Source organism: Podarcis erhardii (genome assembly GCF_964252035.2).
Source record: "Podarcis erhardii genome assembly, chromosome: 5".
Taxonomy (NCBI): Eukaryota; Metazoa; Chordata; class Lepidosauria; order Squamata; family Lacertidae; genus Podarcis; species Podarcis erhardii.
This window is the reverse complement of record NC_138509.1, coordinates 68,463,319-68,484,832: the sequence shown is the minus strand read 5'-3', so window position 1 is coordinate 68,484,832 and position 21,514 is coordinate 68,463,319. Positions and strand designations below refer to the sequence as shown.

Here is a 21,514-nt window from a genome sequence, read left to right as displayed (position 1 = left end):
CTACACCACACTGGCTCTCTTGAATCTCTAGGATTCAAGTGTATCTGTGGTTGGCCAACAAGATTTTATCCCGCCCACTTGAAAAAGCGAGGAGTTTCTGTCCTTGGTGTTGAGTGTGAATGACAATTGGGTGAGTTGATCTAAATTTTCTTATGTCTCTAGGATCCACAATCATCAAGAGATTCCATAAGACCTGAAAGTGCATATAATATTAATAATAATAAATTTTATTTCTCTTGTGACAGAGCGTTCCACCAGATTGCAGTCGCGGCCGAGAAGGCCCTGGCTCTAGTTGAGGCCAGCCTAACCTCTCTGTGGCCTGGGATCTTCAATATGTTTTTATTTGCAAACCGTAAGTTCCTCTGTGGGACATACCAGGAGAGGCGGTCCCGTAGGTACGAGGGTCCTAGGCCGTATAGGGCTTTAAAGGTTAGAAACCAGCACCTTAAACCTGATCCTGTACTCCACTGGGAGCCAGTGCAGCTGGTATAGTACCGGATGAATGTGATCTCGCAGCGAAGACCCCATAAGGAGTCTTGCCGTGGCATTCTGCACCCGCTGGAGTTTCTGGGTCAGTCTCAAGGGTAGCCCCACGTAGAGCAAGTTACAATAATCCAGTCTGGAGGTGACTGTCGTGTGGATCACAGTGGCTAGGTCAGGGTGAGAGAGATAAGGAGCCAACTGCTTAGCTTGACCCTGGTGTGCTTTTTATTTGTACATTTATATATCACTGCATGCATACCACATATGTAGAAAACTACTAACTGGTTTTTGGCTGACCCTGTTTCACTTGAATCTGAAATGATCCAAACCACCGAAGTTCTCTAATGAAGGGACCAAATGAGATCTACCGCAAAATGCAAGCTGATGTGTGTTCCTGTCTCCAGACAGTCTGGAAGCTTGGCGCTGTTCAATTCTCTCAAGGGAAGGGGGGTGAATTTCTGGAGTAGAGAAAGTACAGGTTTTGCCCATCCCTGAAGCCCAGATGCTATCAACATCCCATAAATTCACAAGAAGTTCTATGTTTGACTTTTTTAAAAAAATGCCAGTTTCTTTTAATTCATAGAATCATAAAATCATAAAATCTTAGAATTGGAAGGGACCCAAAGCATCATCTAAGCCAACCCCCTGTAATGCAGGAATCTCAATTAAAGCATCCATGACAGATGGCCATCCAACCTCTGCTTAAAAACCTCCAAAGAAGGAGAGTCCACTACTACTTGTGGGAGTCTGTTCCACTGCTGAATAGCTCTTATTGTCAGAAAGTTTTTTCTGAATGTTTAGTTGGAATCTCCTCTCTTGCAACTTGAAGCCATTGGTTCAGGTCCCATCCTTCAGAGCAGGAGAAAACAAGCATGCTCCCCCCTCCATTTGATAGCCCTTAAGAAATTTGAAGATGGCTATCATATCTCCTCTCAGTCTCCCCTTTCCAGAATAAAAAAAATCATTCCAGTAGACCTTAGAGAACATCTAAGTTTGTTACTGGTTTGAGCTTTTGTGTGCATGCAGACTTCTTCAAATACACCGAAACAGAAGTCATCAGACTTCTACATAGTGAGAGGGTGGGGAGGGGTATTACTCAGAAGGGTGGTGGGAATGGGTGATTGGCTGATAGGTGTGGTAAACCTGTTAACAACTGCAATTGGTTTTACAGGATAAAGCAAGGGGTGAGATGGCTAAAAATAGCTTAATCGTGTATAATGAGATAAGAATCCAATGTCTCTATTCAGACCAGGTCTCTCCATGGTTTTAACTTTGGTAATAAGTTGAAATTCAGCAACTTCTCTTTATTTCTGAAATTCTTTTGTAATAAGACAGCAACTTTGAGATCTTGTATAAAATGTCCTGGGAGATTGAAGTGTTCTCCTACTGATTTCTCTCTCTTGTGATTCCTGCTATCAGATTTATGTCTTTTCCAGGCTAAACATACCCAGCTCCTTCAAGCACTCCTCATAAGGCTTAGTTTCCAGACCCTTGATCATCTTAGTTGCCCTCGTCTGCACACATTCCAGCTTATCAACATCCTTTTAAAATTGTGGTGCCCAGAACTGGACACAGTATTCCAAGTGTGGTATTGCTAAGGCAGAATAGAGTGGTACTATTACTTCCCTTGATCTGGACACTAGACTTCCGTTGATGCAGCTTTCTTTCCCTTGGCTTTCTGCAGTAATAATTATATAATAATTATAATTTTTTATTTGTACCCCGCCCATCTGGCTGGGTTTCCCCAGCCACTCTGGGCGGCTTCCACAGAAACCAAAAATACACTAAAATGTCACACATTAAAAACTTACCTGAACAGGGCTGCCTTAAGATGTCTTCTGAATGTCAGGTAGTTGTTTATCGCTTTGACATCTAATGGGAGGGCGTTCCACAGGGTGGGCGCCACTACCGAGAAGGCCCTCTGCCTGGTCCCCTGTAGCTTTGCTTCTCGCAATGAGTGAACCGCCAGAAGGCCCTCGGCACTGGACCTCAGCGTCAGGGCAGAATGATGGTGGTGGAGACGCTCCTTCAGGTATACTGGGCCGAGGCTGTTTAGGGCTTTAAAGGTCAACACCAGCACTTTGAATTGTGCTCGGAAACGTACTGGGAGCCAATGTAGGTCTTTCAAGACCGGTGTTATGTGGTCTCGGCGGCTTGGTTCTTGAGACAGGAATAAATATTTATTCTTTATTCATTCTTTAAAATAATTCTAATATGCTTTTCATTAATAGATAATTTGGGTGCCTTTAGATACATTGGAACTTTCCATGACATCTGGCAAAAGGCAGGGGGTCACCTTTTTGTGGGGAGCAACATTTTAAAGGCTTCAAGGTGAAGTTTCCATTGTGCAGCAATGTCATTATTTTTCTTTAATTTTTGTCACCATGATGAAGTTTCTCAGAAGGCTGCTATATCACTAAATGAAAAGCATACAACCAAAGCAAAAGAAAGTCCACCCCAGACAATTTTCAGTTCGGCCTAAGATTCTGCAAGGTCAGCTATTCATTGAATGAGTTGGTATCTTATGTCGAAACCCAGTTTTTCAGTCACTGCCCCAGAGTTAAGCTGAAATCTCCTCTAAGACAGTTGACATAACAAACGATGTCAGGAAATGAAAGAAAGCAAATCCAATTTGCTCCAAACTCCTCGGCTAAATTACATGGGAATTAATGCTCATCAATTGCAACAAGGTGGGAAAAGTGCAACAGAAAAATAGATTGTTGAGACTCAGAAGGAGGAAGAAAAGTACACACAGTGATTAGCACTAAAATGGAGGAATCTATGTTGTTGTTTTTCAGTGTTTGCAAACAGGGCTCCCTATCAGCACACATACACAGGGTCTGTGAATGCATACCCTGCAGATATGTATCTCTTCCATTCCACTTTCTCTTGTAAATTTCTGGATTGTCATACCATCCCTCTTTACTTCCAGCTCAAATATCCTATCACATAGAGGAGTACTCAATGTCCTTTCAAGCTTGCTGTGATCATTTGGCTTTTGAGTTTTAAAATGTCAAAAAGAAAATATATACTATACATTAGGAGCAGAAACACAACCCACTTTTCAATAACGATGAATATTTTGATGGAACAAAGGATGAGAATGTCAGAAAAAAAATATCTTCAAAATGATTTCTATTATGGAAAGCATTTAGATAATTTATTTGAAGTGATATCAGTTGGCTTTACAGAACTGAGGCAGCTTTTCTACAGTTTTGTCAAGAATATCACTTTATAGGCAGACTTTCCTCTTCTAGTATAAATTGTTTTATGTAATATGTATTTTAGAGTATGAATGCCCATGGGTTTGATTTTTTAAAAATCCATATTCACTGTTAGAAATACCTTTAGTTTGGTTTTTATTCTCAATTTTCTCTGCTACCGAAACCTATATCATTGCCATGGGGGAAAAAAATCTTTTCACTTTGGCTGCTTTAATGTTGATTGTTTCAGGTTCCCAGGTTGTGTGTGGCACTCCTGGCTCTTGTCTTGCCATTTGATATTTGAAAATTAATTAACCCTAAGAAACATGCCAGAACCCTAAATATACACCCCGGCTCATGGTTAAGGAAATGGAAGCTCAAAAATGGTCTTGAGTTTTGGCTGACATACTCATCTGTGTCATCCCAAACTTAGAGGACTGGGGATGAGCAAAGCAGTCGCAAGTGCCTTCTCAGCATGCTGCATGTTCACACTTAGCAATGGCATCACTTAGCATTATGCGCAAAAGCAGCAGCCGTAGGCCTGTCATACGTCTGGATTTTCCTGGACATTACCAGGATTTCAAAGGTGGAATTGACGTCCGGTGGTAATTTCCAAAAGGCGGCACTTTGTCCTGGATCTTAGGCAAGTCAATCAGAAAATCGCGGTTTTTGTGGTTTTTTTGTAAAAAAGAAAAAAAGAAACCTCAACAACTTTTGGGGTTTCCTAAAAAAAGCTCGATTTTTTAAAAAAAATATATGACAACCAAGAAACAACATATTGTTATACTATGAGCACAGACCTTTTGTGTGTGAATGGGGCAGGTGGTATTCTTGTTGGTATAACCATTTTACAACCCAGTTTATGCTTGAAAGTGTTTATATCCTTATACAATGAAGCCTTGATGAGTCTGGGGCTTTCTAGGCAACAGAGTTTGAGTGATCAGCTGGCCGTGTATTCTTTACCTATCTCCACATAAACCCATCTATAAATTGAGTTCTTATTACTTATTAGAAGCCAGTTCACCTAGCTGCAGTTGAAGGAGAGATGGGATCAGCTTGCCTGAAACCACCTGACTTTTGGCTCCTCTTTCCCCCCAGCTATAGCTAATGGCATTCATTGCATCTGGCTAAAGCTTAGGGAAGAGATGGTAGTGAGTGGGGCCCACTCTATCAGCTTGGCTGAGAGACCACCTATTGCTTGGCTCCTTTTCTTCCTGCTCTGGAAGCTGATCATCAGCAAAACAAGCATGTACCTACCTGGGTGGATGGAGCAGCCAAGTAATTTTCGTTGTCCCCGAGAGGGGGCAATGACAATAAAGATATTATTATTATTATTAAGAACCAATGCATAATTTTCCTTGTTATCTTGCGCCCAACTCATCAAGTTTTTGTTTTGTATTGTGTTTCTTAGTTTGGACACCTATGTGTAAGGATTGTCTTGTTTTTTTAACCTTTCTACAATGTCTAGGAACTTGCATATCAGTGCATATCAGCATCAAGAATAGGATTATATCCAGCATTAGTGATTCTCAGGGTAGGCCCACTGAAATTAATGGAGATGACTTACATCCATGTCTAAGTCTACTGTAAATATCACTAAAGTTGGATACAACCTGTAGTAAGGTTATTACAGGAGTGTGCAGTTCCATTTTGTATTCTTTGTTATACAGTGTTCCTGATTTTCTTTTGCAGATGTTCCCTATCTGAATGCAGAGCTCCCCTTATTCATCTGCTGCAGCTGTGAACACATAGCCTGAATTAGAAAATTGGCAACAGCAGTTTAGGAGCTGGAAGAGAGGGTTAGACATAGTTCTTTGTTCCCTCTTCCTCCAAATAGCTGGCTAGTACTCTCACTGAATATCTAAGACCCAAAAAGGTTTGTTGGCACATTTATCTTGGGGGGTGGGGGCAGTTTTAAATGCTATTCATTCAAAATTTAGTAAATGGAATGAGGTACCTGCCTGTCCATATATTGTGTGTTCTTTGAGAACTAGAAATTCAAGGTGTTGTAATAAGTTACCACTCAGAAAGATACCCCTTAGAAACAGTATGTTTTTGAAGCTGGTGGAGTTTTCATTTCATTTTATTGTTTGCAACTCGGTTAATTGGGAACTTGATGCCAATTTGCCTGTTTGTTATTTTTGGTGGCTGTTTTTCTTTTTGCTCATTTTCTCTGAACATGCTGGAGTGATTAGCATTGTGGTCAATGTGTTTATAGTTGCTGTTTGCCTGCAATATTGTGTGGTGTGATTTGGATAATTTGTGGTTTTTTTCCTTCTGGTCTATTCCTATCCAGGGCTGCTTTGAAATAGAATTTTCTTTTCTTTTCTTTCAAGCGCTTGTAACAGTTGCATTGTCCTGATTCTATCTATTAGGACAGGATACTAATTAATCCATACACATGTGCATGTGTGAACATTCAAATAACTAGAGAATATAATTTCCCCGTTGTCTCTCTGATAAAGTTTTAAGATGTTGTTTTGATCTAATGAAAAGGCTAGTGTCCTTTTCAAACATGCTGCTGGAGTTCAGACTTATCATGCGTTTAGAAGGATATGAAACATCACAGAAGATGCCAGATATGCCAACCCTGTAATCTTTACAGTTGTTTGTAATGAAATGCTGACATATGACATTGCTGTTACATTCCCAGTCAGGTATTCTGACCATGTACAGTACCTGAACAGGTATTTAAAAGTAGGTCATTAGCTCCAAAATAGTGACCCACCTACAGTTGTTTCACATGTTCATGGTAAGCAAGTAGGGAGGTTGGTGTGGGGCAGGCATAGGCAAACTCAGCCCTCCAGATGTTTTGGGACTACAATTTCCATCTGTTAGCTAGGGATCATGGGAGTTGTAGTCCCAAAACATCTGGAGGGCCAGGTTTGCCTATGCCTGGTGTGGGGCATCTCCCTTCCACCTCACACTTCTCCCTCCTGGTAGGCCACAGGGCTGCTGGGAAGCAAGCACGATTATTAGCTCTTCCCCTCCCAGTGAGCTGCTTCTGCTTGGGGCTGACAATAATTAATGATTATTAGAAAGATAATTTAATGCTGAATATAATGCAGCGTACTATGTTGAATTTATCTTTATTTTATCAAGAGTTATAACCAAATAAAAGACGTTACAAACACAAAACCATGATGAAGGGCATTTCAAAACTTCTCAATATTTCTGTTGGTATATAGCCCTACAATATTATCCCATGGAGTGAACCAAGGATATTAGTTCATCAGGTGTCATAATGTGAAACCAATATTGTATGATTGCTTCTGTCAATTGTGCTTTATTCCTTGGTTGCTTCTGACTATCAGGTTTCTGTAATCGGCTCCACAGATTTTCTATTGGATTCAAGTCATGGTTGCTTTATAGGTGACCACTCAATTCTTTCCACTCTGTCATTGGTCTGTTTTAAGTAATGGAAATCCATTTCTTGTTGCATGAGGCAGTAACAAGTGCTTTCTTTTTCTGGTTATTTGGCTATAACATTTGATAGAATAAAGGTAATTCACAGTTTGTTGCATTATATTCTACATTAATTTATCTTTCTAATGATATATAATTTTCTGGTATTATTTTTTTTTAAAGACTGGTTATGAGCCATCAAACCTTAGAAATACAACTTTCCCTAAAGGTTTCCACAATGTTGGCCACTAGTTTAGCTTCACTAAATAAAGAACCAATTTTGCATTGGATATTGGCTAGTGTTTCTTGAAGCAGCTGTCTGTTCTTCTGCTTAACTTTTCTGTTGTAAAGTTAATAAAGTGTGAAAATATGCTTCATCCATTTTTTTCTTATTGCTTATCTTTAATATTCTTAGTCTCTTCTGATCTATTGGGTTGCCTGTAGGAGAGCCCAAAATAACTGCAGCAAGAAAACTGGAGTCAATCATCAGCAGAAGAGCCAGGGAAATTTGGGTCACCAGCTGATCAGTGATAATGGCATGATTGTGAAAGAGAATGGAAAATACTACAATGAGCAGTGCTTGGATTGCAGAGAATTAGGTGAGGGTTCCACCAACTATTTATTTTGCATTTCTTGCTTGAACTTTTTTCCAGAATATTAAATGAAACAAAGTTCTCATAGATACAGTTGTAGCCCTTATTAAAGAATTATCTGGAAAAAGTTGGCGGAAGTTCTCAGGTAACAATTTTGTTTGCTTATTTCAAGAGTGTGGGCATGCCACTAAGAGTTCTCTTGGGCTGAAAAGCAGGATTTTAAATACTTTAAATAAGGAATTGGGGATCATTCTCTCCCTGAATTCCTTTGGAGGGAAGTGTTTGGAGATGTCATACTCGTAGGCTAACTCACTTGGCTTCTCTACAGTACACTGAATAAGTGATTTGGCCATGGAGGAAGACAGTGATTTATTACTCCTTGGAAAGCCTGCTTCACCACCTCAATCTCCTTCCATACCAACCATGGGGAAAGTAAAGGCACTACTTCTACAACCAGTGCAGAAGCCAATCAGGCTGGCAAAGCAGAGGACTTCATACTTTCTTTGCCAGCCTGATCAACTTCTGTTCTGGCAGAAGTGGTGCCTTTACTCTCTCTGCTGCCAATATGGAATGAGATCAGGCAAGTGAAGCAGGAAAAGTGTGCTCTCCTTTGCCAGCATGCTGTACCCAATTCCAACATCCCAGTCCCAGGACACTTGAGGAGATGGTGGTGCAGAGTTCATGGGAATGCAGATTAGGGAGAGTCAAGTGAGCTGCATTAAGAGGTTTGGCAGGTTTCATTCAGCTCGTGGGCTAGAGGTTCTCCACCCCTACATTAAATAATAAACAAACAAAACTGTACTGTTCTTGTATTGCAACACACAATTCAGAGTATTTCAGTACTGTAAAATGAATATTCATGAGCCAGAATCTCACCTCACTTGAAAGGTAACATGACAGGGCTTGCTGGTACATAATGGACAGAATGAGAATTTCTGCCATGTTACCACATTCCAAAGGGGGAGGAGGGAAAGTTTGACCGGGAGAAATAAGATGACATTTGTGTAACACTCTGGATGAGTCATGGGAATGAGTGAACAGATCCTATTATGAAGAATATAATAACTGAGAGACAGGCTTCATCTGAAGAGCAAGGATTTACTGTGCATGAGGAAAGGCTACATTATAATACAAGGTGGTATTAAACTCCAGGAAATGAGAGGCAGCATATTAATGGATAGGATAAAGGGTATTAATGCAATGAGATGAAGAGCTGTGGTACCTGAATAGATGCACATCAGAAGATATTGGTATTTGGGCCATTAAGGATCAACAGTTCTTTTACAGGCGCAATAAAATATGAGTGATTTGAGTTAAGTATTACACTAAAACAGACCATAAATCTCTCTCCCTGCTGACATGTGAAGGTGTTAGACATGGATGAAAGAAGTGTCAGAAGCTCCCCAGGTAAGTAGGCTTCGCTCCGTATTATGTGCTGTTGGCATTTAAACAATAAAACAGCAAAGAGGAAAGAGGAAAGATAATTTTTTAAGGTACTGAAGCAAAAAAAAGGTTCTCTATGGAAACATGATTTTAATTCAGTACTATAAAACTGGATTACCTCTCATTGTTTTCATACTTTCATTACAAGATGCATCAACTTTCACAGTAAGAACTTTTAAGAGCTGCCTCTGGGAAAGTTTCTTTGAAGTGTGGGGAATAAATAACTAACATAAATAAATGTAAAGGACCTGGTGAAATTAAGAAGTGTCTGGAAACTTCAGACTTGTAAGAGGAAAAATTCAGCTGCTAAAGTCTTGGCAGGAGCTGCTGATTTAAAGCACTTGACTGCTCTTTTATAGTCACTCTACTGGCTACTGATCCATTTCCAAATGCTAGTTATTATATTTAAAGCTTTAAAAGACTTGGATTAGAATTAAGTAAAGGACCTTCTTCCTATACATTCTTGCCCATCCACTAAGGTCAACTGGAGAGACCATTTGAGATGTGGTTGGCATGAATGGCTTGAGACTAGCTTACCTGAAAGATTGCAGCCTTCTGTATAATCTTGTCCAGGAATTTAGAACTTCCAGAGATGCCGTTCTTGCTGTCCTACAGGTACTCATAAGATGACAAGATTTAAGTGAAGGGTGTCCATGTGGCTTATTTACAGAGGATATTCCTCTGTTTTGAAGGGCTGTAAGAGGACTGTTTGAAGATGTGTTCTGTTTGAAAGCTGTCAGGTCCACACCTGGTTTAAAGATAAGGTACCATAAAAAGGTTGACCAGGAGCCTTGAAATTGCCAGTCAACAGTTAGCAGTACATGGTAAACAAACTGAGCAGGCACATAAGACATCTGATTTGTTGTCCCCACTATGATGAGATGTATTTCTATTGTAATTATAGCAATTATTTCTAAACTTCTATCTATACAAATTAACACATGCAAATATAATAGAGACTGGTTTCTGTTTTGCCTTTTTTTCCTGGTGGTCTTCTTTCTTGGCAATGCATAACTGGCCCCCAAGCAACAATGCCTTTTCTGTGGTGGCTCCCCATGTCTGAAACTGTCCACCAGGAGTTGATCTTATAGGTGCAAAACTATGCTCAGAAATTGATTCTAAAAGATTGATTGCATGCACAATGTTCAATGTATACAGTATTATGCACCAGTCCTTACTTTCAATTGAATGTGGTTAGGAGTGCTGCACAGAGTGGTAATTCCATAGTGATTAATCCAGATTGATTCATTGGGGCTAATCTGAGATACACAATCTGTGTACTTTACCCAAAGTATGCCTTCCTTAACCACAATTTGCTTCAGGGTATATTATATATACAGTACCACAAGCCCCCAAGACAACCTACCACCTTGATGTATGGGCTTCTCTCTGGCAGAATTGATTAACAGGCCTCTGACAAGTATACCCTTTGGGCTCAAAGTAGGGTTTTCAATCTTGCCTTCTTGTTTTGATCTGATTTCAGAATTTGTGTGCCTTAACCTAATCATCAAGATTTGTTTTTAAGAACCACAATAAATCATTCCTACTTCCAATCCATCAATGCAGTGAATGTGAACATGGGTTACTCTCTAATTCTTTTTAAACCCTGAAGGTTTCATATAAATCTTTCGGGGAGCCTTCTTGTAAATTGGATGGAAGGCCAACAGATGTGCAAAGAAAACACTTTAAACTTGTAGATTACAGTCAAGATTTCAAAAAACGCATTAAAAAAATAGAGAGAACAGCCTCATTCACACAAATGGCCTATGTGATATCCAGTATGCATGAATAATCAGTTATTTAAATATATTTACGTGGTGTACACCTGAAGTTACACAAAGCCCATAATGAATTCAGGTAAAATGCCATTCTGATTCATCAGTGTTTAGGCCATGCAGATTCTACTTCTGTGTTCTTCAGGGGTATAGTACATTTCTAAAGTTCTTGATCAGAGCAATCTAACAGAGGAATCCAAATCCCCTTTGTGTTGGGCTGGAGTTCTGTGTTGGGCAGAGGTCTGCCTCCCCCCAGTTTGCATTAGCTCTGATGGCCTCCTGCTCAGTGCCAGTGGAGGGAGGCCAATGGCATGGAGTTCCTGCTTCCACCTGCCAAATGCCCTGTTGAGCAGAAGTGCTACTGGAAGGATCCTTGCCAGTGGCAGGCACTGGCAAGCCCTAGAGGAGAACTTTTCAGGGGAAGGACTGGGCTGAGTTTGACTAACTGACGTAATGTGATGGCTTCTGGCTTGTTCTCCATGGCAGGGCTGTGGATGCAGTTCAGTCCCTGCCACTCTGGGGCTGAGGTTAGAATTTCTCCCTTAGTTGTTTGAATGAATGTCCCATTGAAATCATCAGATTAAAATTGACGGGAATGCAGTTTAGCTTCTTTTCCTAATATACCTGTAGTAGAGTTGCCATATTTTGAAGAACAAAAAAGAGGACACATTTGCCAACTTCTACTTTTACCGGATCACTATGACTACTCTCATTTTACATACCCATGGGAAAAAAAGAAAGTGTCTTGGGAAAAGTTGACATATAGCAATCCTATTAGAACACATGCTCCTGAAAAAGATGGCTGCTTCATGATATAGTAGGGATTTTTTATTTATTTTTTACTATTCGGACAAAAGTTGCAACAGGTAGCAATTCTGACTTCGATGTTTAAGCGTCACTAAGCAGAATACTGATACCCATATGAAGCCAGAATCGTCATCACCATATATGTAGTGAATTTAAGTGCTGAATTAAAACAGTTATATAACAAATAAAAAAACCAAAACGCTGAGCATCTGTTGGGTAGGGGAAAAAACAGAAAAACTGGCTGTGGTGGGGAGGAGGAATGGAATGGAGATCACGGAAATGCATAGCTGACTGGCTAAAATACTGAACAGAAGCATATATCACTACAGTATTTTGTTGCATGCCCCCACTTGTGAATAAGGAATAATGACTAGCTAAAACAGAATGTTTCTGATAAGATCCGCAAGCAAAAATAAGACTTTGCCAAGTGTTGTATTAAATATTCCCAGAGCAATGTGCACATGAGAATCAATATATAAAAATTATATTTCCAAAAATGGTTTCCCTGGACTTTGAGGATGTAATTCATCCCAGCCTGTTCTACTAACACCTCTTGCAATAAAAATAGTTGTTCTTCTAGATGTCCTTCAGCATTTTATTGAACCAGGTCATTGGAGCATGGTTCACTTCAAACCCATGCTTAATGAAGCATAAGCTATATTAATAGCAGCTATTAAATCTGAAGGAGTTGATAGGAATTTGGATTCAACGTATCAAGTGAAACAGTAGTTCTGTGAACTAGGAGTGACAAATCTCCAGTTTGTGACGCACTTGAGGGATTTCAGTGTGCCTTTGCTCGTGCATCACAACCTGAACTGAACCAGGTATTTGTACAATAAGTTCCCTTTAGAATAGAGAGGGGTCACTCCTAAATGTTGGTTAAAAAATGCTGTTAGTTAACAAGGTAAAAAAGAAGAAGTAGGACAGTGTGGACAGTGAATAAAATAAAATATTTCCTCTGACCCACTCGAGGTCACTGCAGTCCTGCTGCTAGTACAAAAGCAAAAGGAGACTGTCTTCCTCAACAAAGCTCACACCCCCTGCCCTTGGTCTTGAGCACAGCAGGTAGAAAGGTTGTTATTAGAGTGGTCTGCTTACACATTGCCAAAAAAGATGAGCTGCATCACTCCAAAAGAGGACGCAGATTTGCATAAAGCTTGCCAATGTTAATTTCTGTTTATAGAAGCAAAATTGAAAGTAATTACTGGAATTGAAATAGAAATATGTCTGACCATAAGGGGCAAGACTGATCAAGCAACTTGTGTCCTTGCTCAGACTGCTTGTCAAGGTGTTCACAGTTGATGGGCAACTTTAAGGCCACTGTTCTCCCTTCTTAGGGTTTTTATGTTTAAACTGGCCTCCTTCAAATAGAGGACAGCTGCAAGTCCTCTGTTATATAGCATACATGACCAGCCTATTTGTTATCTGGCTATTTGTAACATTATATGTAGAGATCAAATTGGTCAAGGAAAGGTAACAGCCCATGTTTCCCTATTGTAAGTTAGTATTTTGCCCTCTGTTTTCACTAGAAATTACACACCAAAATGCCAGTTTTGTTGATCTTGAAAGAGTCTTCCGTTCCAAGAATTCCAGGCTGTGCTACTCACAAATTTTGCAGCATTGACTGGCACTGAAACTACTTTAATAGCATTCAGTATTGTTGTGCTGTTGCTAAGGTTTGCCTTTCTTTGCTTTTTTTCTAATATGAACTAGTTATGTAATAGTGAAAGGTGATACAATTTCCAGCAGAAGAGCCCAACACAGCCCATTTAATTTGTTCTTTCAATTTTCTCAAGCCATCACCAAAATTTGCGAAATATAACCAGAATTAGGAGCAGATGATCATCTACTTAGTAAGGCAGCTTGGTAAGGTATTAACACAATCTCTTGAAGCATTTACAGACTGTTAGTTTCATAAATATTCTAGAACATGACAGTAATGCCCTTGTCATTGCAGGTATTAACTTTGCTTAATGACAGTTATGGGATTTATTGAATCTGTTGCAACAATTGGGAAGTTTTTACTAAGGAAAATTTAAACTTTTCCCCCCAATACCATTCTGGATTAGCAGGTAGAAGTCATTTTTCTATATATTTTCTTCTGCCTATGTGTAAACATGGCTTTTTAAATAGACTCTTAGCTACAGCATGCTTTTAAATGAATGCAAATATCATATTAAAGCAGATAATAGATCATTTGTTCCAGATGATACATGACTTCACGGTTATGTGAGATTTGGAGAAGGAAGTACATCATATGTTGGAAGGCCTGGTGTTGTTACAATTGTACTACTACAACTAACTTGGCTAGGATTATGGAAATACATGGGTGATAGGCTGGATCTAGACACATCAAAGAAACTTTTCAGTTTAAAGCACTGTAAATTTAAACAGGGAAAACAGATAGAGGAAAACAGGACTCCACATCGCCATTTGGTGGCCAAACATTTTGTCACACAGACAACACATTTAACTCACTTTTTCTTTACCTGTCTGAGTCCATAGTCACCCTGTAAGTGGAAGGTCCGTACAAGGATGTCCACTTGCACAATGGGGCTTTCCCAAGTCTTCTGTCTCTTGTCTCCATGCCTCCCTAATTGGGGGAGTCTTGAGAACCTCCTGAATAGCATGAGGAAGGAGTAGTGGGGGTATCGTTCCGTTCTGTAAGCTGATATACTTACACAGATGGAATGTGTAGAAAAGCATGATGTTGAATTCCATTGTGCGTGTGTGCATGATCAAAGGCACTATCATCTTCTTTATTATGACTTCATGTTTTCCGGGACTGAGTCCCAGTTCAAATAAAGACTAGATGGCAGCAAAGAGGGTACAGCAAATTACTAGAGTTCATTCGTATTACGTGTTCCTAACACCTTCAAGAGCTAGTTTGTTACTTCCTGACATATTTCACTTTTACACTGCTACTTCCTCACTGGTTGGTGAACTTGTCTATGTTGGAAGTGAAGTTGCCTTCCATCTGTTAAAGCATTTGTTCCTTCAGTCAAATGTACCACTTACATCTTGAAATATTCAATAAAACAAGGTGTGTTTGTAAAGGGGGGGGGCAGAAAGGGGAAGGAGTTTATCTTTTGATCTCTCTCCCTAGCCACTTCATGCATTCAAAGCATTCCCCATACCAAGCATGCACTAACTATTGCCTCACACTCAGTATCATACATTTCGTCTCTCACTCATGTATACATGCACACCTAAATCTGTTCCCTTTCCTCCTCCAGCCACATATGACTATGTTTTTAAATGAAGAGGACCATTTTCCTTTGGTCTGATTCCACTTATATTTTTCTGTGTATAAGATGAGGGTTTTTTATTTAAAAAGTAATGTAAAAAATTGGGGGTTGTCTTATACATGGGTAGTGCAGGGTGATTGTTGGCAGCCACAAGTCAGAGATATACAGCGGCGATTGGGCGGGTGATTGGTGTATGTGGCAAGGGCTGGTTGGGATTGGCTGTTGTTGTGGCAATTGCACGGGCAATTTGTGGCTTCTGGATGTGATTGGGCAGATGATTGGTGTCTCCTGTGAGGCGTGCACTTGTCAGCTGCAGGCGGTCAGGCGGGTGAGCGGTTGTCGGCATTCCCCACCAAAGAAAGCTCCACAACTCTGGGCAATCTTCCCCCAAAAAGCTCAACAACCCTGGGCAATCCCCCCCCCATAAAAAGCTTAACAACTCTGGGCAATCTCCCTCCATTTTCTTAATTTGGAGTCCTAAAAAATCGGGGTCGCGTTATACGCGGGGGCATGTTATACACTGAAAAATACGGTACTTATGAAAGGAAATGTATTTCCCTTCATGCAATGTGAATGGCAATCCCATACAGGGAAGACAAAGAAAACCAAACATAACCATTTATGTGAAATCCTAAAATCATATTTATTGGCCAATTCACAGAAAGTGCCAGAGTGATCACAAAAAAAATATGATTTTCTTTTTTTAAATATACATATACAGGCCAAGTTTTTAAAACACAGGTTGGTTTTCCATAAGCGTTTGAGAAATCATGTGGTAAAAACCAGAATCTTTTATAATCTGAAATTCAGAATTTATTGTTCAAAGTGACAAAGATTTACATCACAAAGTTGCGGGTAGGAATGGCAAGGGCATAAAGAAACTTAATCTATCTACATAACAAATTTAATTTTTCAATTGTAATTTATTATGTGATCATTTCTAACTGTACATTTTGTTAAAGAATTTTCTTAAAAAATAACAATAAGCTGCAGATCTATACTATAGTCATCTTCAAAAAAAAGCATTCATATTCCCCATCTGAATTGCATATACTCATTGAACTCCTTTCCCTGCATATATTATATAGATCCACCCTTTTAAAATTTCATTTAGCACTTGCAACAAGATGCTTCCAGATGCTGTTTGACTGCCTCTCATGTACAACAATATATTTAAGTGTAATGAACAAATTAATGCAGAAGAGAATGATTTTCAGACACATAAATGGGCTCAAAACCAAGAATAGACGCAAGATTCCTTTGTATCACATTTGTTTTGTCTCTAACGGTGACCAGGGCTGTTCAGTAATTAAACTGGCAAAGGGAATCAAACCTTCAGAAACTGAAACAAGAAAGCCAAAGGCTAGAATTATTGCTGATCAACGTGAAGTAATGGGCCACTGTGGAAGCAAATCATACAAATTAAAACTTTTATGGGAAAAGCTACTACATGCTGCATTCTCCAATCTGGCAAACTAGCACTTTTACTGTCTAGTTAGTATGAAATACAGTGAAATGAAACTGTTCTGACCACTTCCCACATCCTGGCATTTCAATGTGGAGACTTGTGGAAAATATTGGCTGCTGATTGGTCAGTGCACTAAATCATAATGGGTTGGAATCAGAGGGGCCCTTCCACAAGGAGAAGGCTTTTTTCATATTAAGAAGGGCCTTTTCTGGCACTTACAAGATCCTTGTAGGAGAAAAGTGATATCCAGGGGTGTGCTTCCTTTTGTGGAAGGAACTAGAAAAGTTTCCTGCACTACATGTGCCACAGGGTCTTGAAATGCTCAATTGCAGAAAAGACGCACAAAATCACACTATGTCTTCTGCTTCCTCTGCATGACAATTCACAGAACAGCACCACTGCCAGAAATTATTCTGCTGGCCTTTCTCTAGAACCAACCTACACTTTTCTGTTCCCAAAAAACAGCAAAGAAAATTGTGGTGCTCGGTTTGGTTATTTAGTTAGCTAGTATCTCCCATGAATCTCAAGAAAGCATGCATGGGGCAGTCTCTCATCCACGTATTGATCAGACTTACTTAGCTTTAATATGGCAGCTAAGACTTCTAGACTTGGAGTGGGGAACCTCTGGCACATGGGCCACTCTTTGCCTATCCTCCCAAGTGTGTGTGTAGCATCTAAATCAGTATACAAGGCTGTTTTCCCCAAATGGGAAAATGTAGCATCCTGTGAAGGATGCAAAGGTGGGGTTAAACCCCTTTCCTCAGCAGGGAACCGGGGTAGCAGCCAAACTGAGCAGGGTTTTACAGCTGCTCACCAGTGGAAATCAGTTCAGCAGGATTCCATGCAACACCCTTCCTGATCGCCTCAAATCACCTGCTAAAATAGAGGTTCCTCTCAGTGTTTTAGCAGACGGCTCCATGCAAACCTCATGGCAACTTCTGCTAAAATGATTACTCCTCCAAGGACCATGACCTAGCATCCCTTATCCGACTCACTTAAATATTTCTTCACTTGCTTTCTAGACAGCATTTTTAGACACGCCATTCTTATCAAACACCCCATTTTTATGCACTATTTACACACCCATTTGTTGAGGGAAAAAATGCCTGCTGAGATAAAGGAATCTTAAAACTGTGATAAAGAAAGTATTCAGCTTATCCCAGTTGTGTATTGAGTTGTCAGCTGCAATCCACAATCCAATTGTTTGCTACTATGGGTGGTTTTTAGGAGTTGGATACAGTGCTTTACAATACAAATATACAAGTACTTGCCTTTTTTGTCCTATCCTCATACCCTTTCTTTCCTTCAGTTTTACACTTTCCCCTTTCCCCCTTTGTATTGTGTTCTTAGTAATAAATTGTGGCTTTCTTTACTTTTTCAACAGGAACCCCAACTATTTTGCATTGTTGTTGTCTGCTCACAATAACAACACACTGCGACCTTGACTTCATTAATTTCAATCCTGTTTATGTGCAACCGCTGTTTAGGCAGTTTGTAGATCACAACATTTTCTACTGCGAACAATGAACATTAATCAGCTAGGAATAAAGCATGGAGGGCGGAATACAAAGTAATTCTGTAAGGAAATGGACTCGAGACCTTAATATGCAGAGGCGTCAACGTGCTCATCCAAGCAGCCATGGTAACATGTCTCTGCTGCCTTCTCCCTAGTGTCATGACAAAGCTAGGCACAGAACTACAGAAGGGTATCCAGCTACCTGGTGTCCAAACCAGTCATCTTACGCACATTACTTCTGTTTGGCAGAAGGTGCTAGGACTATTAGGAACATTACAGAAGCATACTGTCTTGGGAGCGGGACTTCATCTCTGCCAGAACACACAGTTCCAGCATCTCGCAGGTGGGTGCCATTGCGGGCCGCTTCCTGACAACGATAGTGCTGCTTGTTTACAACAACCACATGCTCCAAGTAGCAGGTGGTGCAGCAGCAGCAGCAGCAGCAGTAGCAGCAGTGGGTTGGGGCAGGGGCACTCCAGCTGGCTCCAACAGTCAAGGCTTACCTCTCTGAAGCCAGAAGATGAAGGTGGAGGTGGATGGCTGCTGCCATGGCCGGATGCAACATGGAGGATCTGCGCTGCATGGCAAGGCCTTGCGTGGTGAGTCCCCCGCAAAGAAATGAGGATTTCAAGCTGCAGCCTGGCTGGGAGTGTACATGTGCATCTTTCTCCCTGTTAATGAGTGAAGACGCTGAGAAGGGGAAATAATCTGAACCTCCCTATCTTGTCACGTGATTTTGGTTTCAAGATGGCATCAACATTGGCATCTGGTCTGGCAACTGAGGCAGTGAGTTCCAGCATTTTTTTCCTAGAAAAAAAGCACTTCTTGGGAGTAGTTGTACCACTTACTGGTTTGTCACTTAACACACACAGGCAATGCCCCAGAAGCTAGAAAAATCCTGGATAGATCCGGAGCAAAGAGGTCACCCCATGTTTTCCTATCATATCAGTTGCTGGACCCATTGTAAGCAGTATGGGCCAGTCAATGTATAACCCCAGCATAGGGTGTATCTTCTCGTATTGGCTGTAAATGATAGGCTATTAGGGCTCAACTGCATGTTGAATATGTGTATGTTTGTGTGTGCATGTCCTTGCTCTTTGTACTTTTTTTTTTTTTTAGCTTTCTGGAAAACGGTGTTTATACTGCTGCAGAGTTTAATCACTAGGTAGCACTGCTCTTGTTTGAGAAAGACAATGAGCTTCTTGTTCACTGTGTCTCCTAAGCCTTCTACGACACTACGTGACATCATCTCCAATACAAAACGATGCGCTGCCATACCTAAGAAGTGATGTACATGTTTGGTAAAGAAAATAATTTACTAGAGCCTGCAATAATGATGAGAGAGGAATGCATAGATTGAAGACAATTTAGATATTTGCAGAAGCAATAGCAACAAGAATATATATATATATTCATGTGAAAAGTTTTAACAATATGAGACTATGCTTACTCCCAGGTAAGTAGGTATAGGATTGCAGCCTAAATGATAATGAAGAACTGTTACTGTTTAACAACACACAGAGATGCAGATATTAGGACAACCAGTATGCAAGTAGTCTATTGAAAGTTAAACAGAATGTTAAAAGCATATTTATGATGTACTCTACTAGTTTATCATGTTGAATATTATTCCATTTGAGGCAGTGTAAGCTTAATCCTGAGAACAGTAGAAGCAAGTCTTACAAGTTATACTACTATGTTTATCACTAAAAAAATTATGATAGAGCAGATAGATGGAATATACATTTTGTGCATAAGGATGCATGAGGAAGATGTCAGCATTTGTGAATCTACCATTACTGTTGGATGACTAACTCTTTTACCATTACTCTTACCACTTAGTAGCTGATTCTGAATACAAAACCAGCTTGAGTTTGTGGTATTACTTTATTGTCAAAAGAACAAACATGGCCTACAGCCCACAATCCAATTACTCCTGTGAAGCTCTAACAAAATGAAGAACTGTTATGGATGGAGTGATTTGGGTGTGGATGCCATAGTTAGACATGACTTTGTCTGAATAGCTGTTATTCTATAAAACAGAACTTATCAATATGTCTCCATAGCTAAACTATCTGCATCGTTTTAGAACTATATATATTTTACCTTTGGAATAGATTACTTCTGCTTTTTTAAAAAAATGTTATTCTGCTTGTGATGGTTTTAGGCAGGAGATTGAACCTATTGATAGTCAATGTTTCTAATATTTTTAATCAATTTTTAAATATTGGTTTAACAGGATATTATTTGAACTGGGTGTAAACAGCCCAAATGACTTTGTTGACTGAATGGTCAACAAATATTATAAATAAATAATGAGAAAGAATGTTTTTGATTTAGATCAATACCATTTCAAAAACAAGATACAAAATTAAATGATCAGATAGAAACATGGTCTAATTCCTAGTCAAGTAGAATCAAAAGCGTTTTGAGGCAGCCTGAAAAAAACATACTCCCACTTCTCAAGCTGATTCCACTTTGAATTAATGAATGCTTGCAAACCTAGATTAATTGACCCTATTAAAGAGCCATGTGGTTCAGATGCTAAAACCTTTGGGAAGATTTCATAAAAGTCCTGTGAAATTTTATACCAAAGGAATGAAGTTGAAATATCCCTCTATTTGTTCTCATAGTAAAATATCTATCTATGTCCATATTAACATCTATTGAACATATGTCCATTTGAAGTAGTACACATAGACCATTTCAGAGAACAGGCAAGAACCAACATGAAAATATCTTTTCTTTATTTTCCTCTTCCCTCCCTGTCCCTTTACCTTTGTATGTTGAGTGTTTTTAGCTGGTACATCTGTGGGTAGGGGCTTGTTTTAATGGAGTGCATGTAAGCTGCTCTGGGGGGCCTTTTTAGATGATCAGCAGGGATACAAATGATGATGATGGTGATGATGATAAATTTTCTGGAATAATATTAGTCTATTCTAAAATAGGGAGCTAAAATAGGGAACTGTGCAGTTGGAAGGGACTCTTAGGGTCATCTAGTCCAGTGGTTCTCAACCTGTGGGTCCCCAGATGTTGTTGGACTACAAATAGGGAGCACTCATCAATTTAACACTTCCCACTGCACTTTATTATCAAGTCAATAACTTTCGTGTAACCAAAAATATCAAGCACAAATGGTTGCATATAGGACCATAGAACTGTGCAGTTGGAAGGGACTCTTAGGGTCATCTAGTCCAGTGGTTCTCAACCTGTGGGTCCCCAGATGTTGTTGGACTACAATTCCCATCATCCCTAGCTAGGGGTGATGGAAGTTGTAGTTCAACAACCACCGGGGACCCACAGGTCGAGAAAGGCTGATCTAGTCCAACCCCCTGCAATGCAGGAATCTCAACTAAAGCATTCATGGCAGAGAACTATCCAACTTCTGCTGAAAAGTTGAATCATGGGAGTCTGTTCTACTCTTGAACAGTTCTTACTTCCAAAAAGTTCTTCCTGATGTTTAGTCGAAATCTCCTTTCTTGCAACTTGAAATCATTAGTTTGGGTCCTAGCCTCTAAAGCAGTAGAAAACAAACTTGTTCCATCTTCCATGGGACAGCCCTTTACATTCTGG

At 39.9% G+C, this 21,514-nt stretch overlaps 2 long non-coding RNA genes across 2 annotated transcripts; one reads left to right on the top strand and one right to left on the bottom strand.

Moving 5' to 3' along the window:
* Nucleotides 1-15,745: 15,745 nt before the first annotated feature.
* On the bottom strand, nt 15,746-21,073 carry LOC309341836. Its single transcript, XR_014156579.1, has 2 exons — nt 20,984-21,073; nt 15,746-20,880 (listed from the first exon to the last, which is right to left on the bottom strand). It is a non-coding gene; the product is annotated as an uncharacterized lncRNA (long non-coding RNA).
* LOC309341838 lies at nt 21,000-21,475 on the top strand. The gene is made up of 2 exons (XR_014156581.1): nt 21,000-21,037; nt 21,071-21,475. It is a non-coding gene; the product is annotated as an uncharacterized lncRNA (long non-coding RNA).
* The last annotated feature ends 39 nt before the right edge of the window (nt 21,476-21,514 follow it).